This window comes from Protopterus annectens, chromosome 6.part0 (assembly GCF_019279795.1).
Source record: "Protopterus annectens isolate FY-2018-M chromosome 6.part0, PAN1.0, whole genome shotgun sequence".
Taxonomy (NCBI): Eukaryota; Metazoa; Chordata; order Ceratodontiformes; family Protopteridae; genus Protopterus; species Protopterus annectens.
Genome location: NC_056737.1, coordinates 1,211,755,989 through 1,211,763,283, shown reverse-complemented (window position 1 = coordinate 1,211,763,283; position 7,295 = coordinate 1,211,755,989). Strand labels below are relative to the sequence as shown.

General features: G+C 41.7%; 1 non-coding gene across 1 annotated transcript; it reads right to left on the bottom strand.

Annotated features, from left to right (window-relative positions):
* Window positions 1-3,140: 3,140 nt before the first annotated feature.
* Window positions 3,141-3,308, bottom strand: LOC122805051. The gene has a single exon (XR_006365281.1). It is a non-coding gene; the product is annotated as a U1 spliceosomal RNA (small nuclear RNA).
* Window positions 3,309-7,295: the final 3,987 nt, after the last annotated feature.

Genomic DNA, 7,295 nt, shown 5'->3' with positions numbered 1-7,295 from the left:
TGTAACAGTTCTGAATTTTAAAGCTGAAAAAATTAGCATGGGTATTCAATAAAGCCTATACGATCATTTTCCACAGTGGGGTGCAAAAACTTTTAGATTTAGTAAGCACCGTGTAGTGGCCCGCACCAGTGTGCAAACAAAGTAAGTACAGAGGCATGCAGGTTACAGCATAAGCAACTGAATTACATGCTAATTAACCGATCTAACACGGGTGAGCTATTCAACAAGCTATAAAGCAACTGTGTTGCTGTTCTCTCTCTATTCCAAAAGTTTTGAAATACAGCCATGGAAAGGAGTCTACACGGATAGAATAAAAAGTAAAAGGTGTGAGATTTGTACAGAACTGACCTTGATGTGTGACAACATTAAAAGTAAAAGGTGTGAGATTTGTACAGAACTGACCTTGGCGTGTGACAACATTAAAAGTAAAAGGTGTGAGATTTGTACAGAACTGACCTTGGCGTGTGACAACATTAAAAGTAAAAGGTGTGAGATTTGTACAGAACTGACCTGGACATGTGACTTTATGGATGAAACAAAAGGCGAGTAACAATAGCAACGTAATGTTTTTTTGTGCATAACAGAAATGCAGCTTTGTTCCCCCACCCCCAAATAAACAGTACACTTGTAAGTAATGCAGACAGATTAAAAGTGTAAAAGTGTGTGCCAACCAAAATGAATATGAAAACCATTAAACAGACTATTCATAGTTACAGGTCAGCATATGCAATGTGTAGCTGATGAAATGCAGGCCTATCATGTAAAAATCAGTACTCGTCTATGCAGATATATCTCAAAGTAATATCCTCTGTTCTGCATTCAAATCATAAGCAATTTGTCTCACCTTCAGTTTACCTAGCTACATCGTTGTGGTATGGTATAGATTCAGGGGTCTCAGCACAGTGAAGATACAAATGAGAATTGCCGATTTTCAAAAAATTGGATCTGTGTAGGGATGTAAACATAGTGCAGACACTGTCTCAGTGTTTGTGTCTAATGGATGGTAACTGTGATTTCTTACATCAGGTGGGTGTGTCAGGTTATACTTGCAAAGTGTTGCATATACGTCTATCAAGGTTGGAAGTGCAAGTAAGCAGTGCACAATTCACATGATCTGTTTCATTAACATCCAACCTCCTCTTCCTTTGTTGGCAAATTGTGTTTTCTCTGTCAGTTTTTTATTATTATTTTATTATTTTTTGACCATTGTTTGTGCTATGTGGTGCTTAGCGCAATCACAGGAAATGGAGGAATGAATGGAAGTTTTGCTTATCTTGCTTGTGTGGTGCACCCCCCCACACATACATGGAGCCCAAAAAGTGAAAGGATCAATCGCTTCTGCAGCATTGCTAAAGTCTGACAGTTAATACAGAGGGTCTTGAATATACCCGCTACTTAACTGAGTCTGTGGCAGCAGGTGTTAATGCAGAGATGAATTCTCTTTTGAGCCAGATGGTACTGGGTTTGAATACAACCATGTCTAATACTTTTAACTACTTTTGCATTACTGCTAGTGTGGGTTGGTGCATGTTGGTGCTTGATGCACACCATCGCACAATAATGCAGTAAAGAAAAGAAGTGGGGAAGATAAGACAGTGGTGAAATGGAGCACAAGCAGGGGGAAGAACAAATGGAAAGCAATGCAGGAATGTGCTGGAGGGAGGTAGAAAAGAACAAAAGCTATTTCTTCAACAGTAATTGATAATATATACAGAATATTAGCTGAATTTGAGTTGTCACATCCAGAGAGGGTCTATATTGAATTAACGAATGCTTAGAAAAGTGAACGCTAATTCATCAACCATTTTTAAGTGAAAGCTTAAAATCTCGAACACCCAGATGAGCGATTTTTTTTCCCCAGGGAAAAAAACATCACTGATCCACAATAATTTGGGGGGCAAAGCCCCCCCCACAAACCCCCTACTTAAATATACCAACTCTGGGACTGCACCACAGTGGAGGAAATGGTGAACTCCTGAAACTGGCCCAGCGATTTTTTTGCCCTGTGACAAAAATCGCTGTTCCAAGTGTTTGGGATTGTAAGCTTTCGCTTAAATGGGGTCAATGAATTAGCATTTGCTAATTCAATATAGACCCTCCAGAGAGAGGGGGTGACCACAACACAGTCATGTTGTATAGCCAGTTGGACTGAATCAAGTGTGTCAAGAAGACGTGTGTGAAATGGAGAGCTATGTATGGGACGATTTTTTTTTGTAGGACAGGTGCCCATTTTTGTTTTCTTTTGGAGAGAGAGAGAAGAATGTTGGGGAACTGATGTAGATATGTGTGCATCTGCTAAGTTGGGTAGGTGAGGAAGAAATTGCAAACAGACAAGACAAACAAGGCAAGAGACATGGACATTGATGGAGACAAGAGGTTGGTGGACATCATGAACTGGGTGAGGGTGGGGACATCCAGGACCCATGGTCATCAAGTTGGGTGACAGTGAGAATGGAGTCCTCACCAACAGTACTGCCATCAAGGTCACCTCCCTCTGCCACTGGCTGGAAAACTGGACATCTCCTTCTCCTCCTCCTGCTAGAGCTTAAAATCATAGGGCAGCATCTCTAGCCAGGTAGGCATGTACCAACAATGAAGTGCACAACCGTATGCACCATCCCTGGCAGTTCAGCAATGGTGTAAACTCACCATTTTTGCCACTGCTCCCAGAGGGAACCAGTGGACTATCCTCTGGGGCAGGACTACAGGTTGCCTCCCATTTATGCTGGGTAATGGTGCCAGAGCTGGTGAAGTGGGTACAGGTAGATCCTATGGGGCAGGCTGAACCTACTGTGCTGTGGAGCATTTCGTGATGTGGTTCACATGGATGACATGGACACATTTTGAGGACACATAATAATATAAAACAACAAACAAAACAAAAACAAGGGGAGAGAGATAACAGTTGGGGTTCATGGGTTCATAGGTAGGTAGGTTCATAGGTAGGTACTAGGCTATCGGCCCTGGGGCCTATACAAGCCCAGCCAAAAAGGTACCCTGGCTTTTGCCACCCAGGAAAATTATTTTCCTGTGCCACTGTCGAGCAGAGCCACAGAGGTGATCCCCGGGGTGAATTTCCTATTTCCTATCCAATCATATAGGTTCATAGGTAGGTACTAGACTATCGGTCCTGTGGCCTTTAAAAGTGTGCGAACGCAGTCCCCCACTACTATAAATTATGCAGTTGAGTTTCTCACATTTGGGGAAATCAATCACAAGGGTCAACCCAACCGAAGTGTGCAATGGAAGAGCCTCACCCTGGGGAAACCACCTTCCTGATCATGGTATTCCCCCTGCCAGGTAAGTGAAAGAAAAAAGAGAAGATTAGTACCTTCATACGTAACATACAATGCATTAATACAATTATTTGATTCTATTATCTTAACGTTTACTTTTAAGACTACCACCCCCTAACAGATAACATTACTTTTAAGACTACCACCCCCTAACAGATAACTACTACCAGTTCCTAACAGATGCCATACTGTACTACAGATTTCAGCAAGTACTCCTTTACATGTTCCAATTATACAGATTGCAGTTTATAGCAGGGCATGTTTGCAGTGATATAGAGCTTTTACTTTAAACCTTTAAGTTACACATAATGTAAGAATTAACAGTATTGTATAGTTGGGAAGTGTGGTATTTGAACCCACCACCTGTGACTAAAGTCTAATATTGTATTCTTAGTTTGTGTTACAGACTAATGCAAGCATGTTTGTTTTACAGTTGAGATATGCTTGCTCAATTTGATACAACTGTATAAAATACCAAATAAAAGCTAACTTTAACTTGTAATGCTACAATAACACTACTCTTCTGCTGCAGACATACCACATGCCTTCCTCATCCTCACCAGTCTAGTGGCATGGGCCCTAACATTGCACTCCCTCGCCATGGCAGTTGTGGAAAAAAAAAACAGAACCGAATACCATTACGAAAACCAGTCTTGTCTATATTCAGCATTTAAGCCTTACAAGTACTCTCTGTAGTTGATACTTACACAGCTGTGGGATGTCCTCAGTCCCAAATTCCTCCTTCCAAGCATCGAGGGTATCCCCCTTCCTCCTCCAGAGGTCATTGTACTGATGCCTACATTGTTCACCAGTGCAGGGGATACCTGTGGCACTGGTTACCACCCAAGTCAAACTATCCCAAGCCTCTGACTTGTACTGGGACCCAGAATAGTCCCCCTGCAGTAACCTGGCACTGTAGTGTTTCACTAGGTTCCAATAAAAATCTTGGACTCCTGGACATGCCATCTCTGAGCCCTAAATCTCACACCCTGTCCATGAATGCCTGCCATGTCTACCATGGATAAAGAGCAATGGAGACTGATGGTTTCCTGCCAGTTCCAGTTATTGCATTTACTGGGAATGTGCACACTGTTTGAAAATGTTGTGCACTGCTTACCATTGTGCAAACAAGGTGTTCTGCAGAGCAACATGCTTGTGCGATGATAAACGGTGTGCAATAGTGGCAGGCAATGCAGTTTAAAAGGTATTTGATGTACAGGCAGTTGTGTAAGTGTGTTAGTCAAATGTGAAGGCCATGCCAGTCCAGATATATAATTCTAGGAACATAGTACACAGTATACCCACAGTCATACATTTCGTAATAAATGGATAATACATAGATTAATTAATTAATATATAAATAACTGACACACTATTACTGTCTCAGCCCTCATAAATATAATTATCAGCTACAGTATGTCAAGTGTTATAAATGAGAGTGGACTATATTGCTATAAACTGCAATGTCACAACAGTAAAACAAAGCAACATAGTACACAGTCAAAAAAACAAAGGTTGCACACTCTATAGAAGAAACCAGGACCATCTAGACTCCAGCCCTACACTTACACCTGCTGCCACAGAAATAGTTACATGACATTTCCTATTTTAATAATCATGCTTACGGTCTCACTGTCGATAGCAGTGCAACGTCACTTAGCAGGTTTGCACAATGCCCAGTACTAATTGAATGCATCCAGTTTCAATTCTTGGTTGTCTTGGTCCTGTCTGCTTCCTGGATGGGCCAGGTGTCCAGTTTGCACATTGCCATGCTTTATGCAAATCAGATAAGCATAGCCAAAGCGAACATTCATTGTTTCTGTTTCCCACGTTTGTGCTAAGGAGCATATTGTGGAAACAGCAAACCAGATAAGCATAGCCAAAGCTAACATTCATTGTTTCCATTTCCCACGTCTGTGCTAAGGAGCATATTCTGAAAACAGTAGCAAAGAATAAAAAGAAACATTAAAAAAAAGCAGAAAGAGAGATCAGGATTTGCACAGAGTACCACCTGGCCCCAAAAAGGAAAGTATAAATGCATTAACATGGCTGCCACAGAGTCAGTTAATTAGCAGGTGTGTTTTATAGATGCATTACTATCAGACTTTAGCAATGTGTCTTGCATTTGCACATTGCCAAGCAGTGCGCAACTGGATATATCTCCCATGTGTATACTCTTTGTTGTGCAGTGGAAAACTACATATTAAGTATTACTGCAGTTTATTGGCCATTTCTTGTACATGACATAACATGTGGAAACATTAAAAAATGAAGCCCCTATGTCATACTATGTCACTTATTTACAATACAGCCATGTGTTCCCTCTCCACCAAGCACTGCAACCCTGATTTCTAAGTACTTTTTCCACACATATATCACCTACACTACAGAAAGTAATATCAAACGTGTCATATGCAATATACATCAATCTTGTAACATGCACAACTACAACTATTGACCCATAAGCATAACAAGCCTTATTTGCAAGGCTAATGAAGGGATCAGCGTGGACTTTATCCAGAGGGACATAAGTCACCTTCAACACCCTTGAGTTGACCCATGTTGTGTTTGTCAAGGAGAGATCTTGCCTACTGAACCTCTTGGACTTCTTTGATATTGACCCCGAAGACCTGGATGACAGATAACAGGACATGCAGTCTATGTTCAGTTATCCAGGGCCTTTGACAATATCCCACATTCATGTCTCATATTGGAAATGTCCCATCTGTGAATTAAGCCATACGGTACTAGCTGGATAACCAAATGGCTCACCAACAGAACACACACTTTCAAAGTTGATGACTGTACCCCCCCCCCCACTAGCCACTTACCAATGGAATAGACTAAGGATCTGTGCTGGGCCAACAAATGTGTGGTAACTACTTCCTTGAAGTGTGGGCAACAGTAGGTGGCCTGTGGTTTACCATGTTTGCAGATGACTGTTAATTGAACACGGTCATACAGATTCCCCCAGTGATGGCAACATATTACAGAAGGGGCTGACAGAGACAAATGATTGGTCCTAAACTCACAGACTGAACCTTACAGCAAACAATGCCTCATTGCCCCCTTTGGCAATGAAGTACTCCTGCTAATTGTGATATACATAGCAGCCCTCTCAGCTCAAACATAATGTGAAACTTGTGAACACGTTCATAGAAATCTACACTTTCATCACTGTGTCCATGATGGTGAGATGCACATTCTGCATTGTGCAAATCATACATATAGGGTCAATATTAGATCTTTGAATGCTTAGGATGTTGAACATCGAAACATCGACACCTAAACAAAAAGTAATAAATGTGACAGGCCAGTTACACAAATTTTTTCCCCGGGAAAAAAATTGCGTGGCCAACAAAAAAAAAAAAACAAACTTTAAAACCTTAATCAAGTGGGGGACTTCACCCCCCCACCCCCCTAACTAAATATGCCAACTCTGAGATCACTCTATATAGGGGGAAAAAGGGAAAATTCACGATGGCGGCCAAGCAATTTTTTTCCCAGGGAAAAATGCGCATAATTGGCCTGTCACGTTGATTAGACTTTGATGTTTAGGCGTCTAGGTTTTGCCATTTGACAACCTAAGTGTTTGAAGATCTAATATAGACCCTACATACAGACAGCACACCCAAGACCAGGGAGATTATAGCTCTGCTGTACTCCACCCTTATCAGACCAGTAATTGTGTACAAGGCTCTCCTCTGTCTGTACCTTACCAGACAACTGCAGCAAAAAAATGCAGGTTTGTGACTGGGAGAATGCAGGTCCTCCAAACATCACATATATGGAAAGACTAAAAGACCTGCCACTGTACTCAGGATCCTGAAAGCTGCTGAGAGGTGACCTATGCCTGACCTACAGAGAAGTCTCAGACCCTGCCCTACTGGAAATGCTGGACATCTGCAAATCAAATTGGACAGGAATAACTTGGGCCAGGGTTCTCAACCTAGCCTGTGATGTAAACCGAACATGCAGGGGAGATAAATATATCCCCCA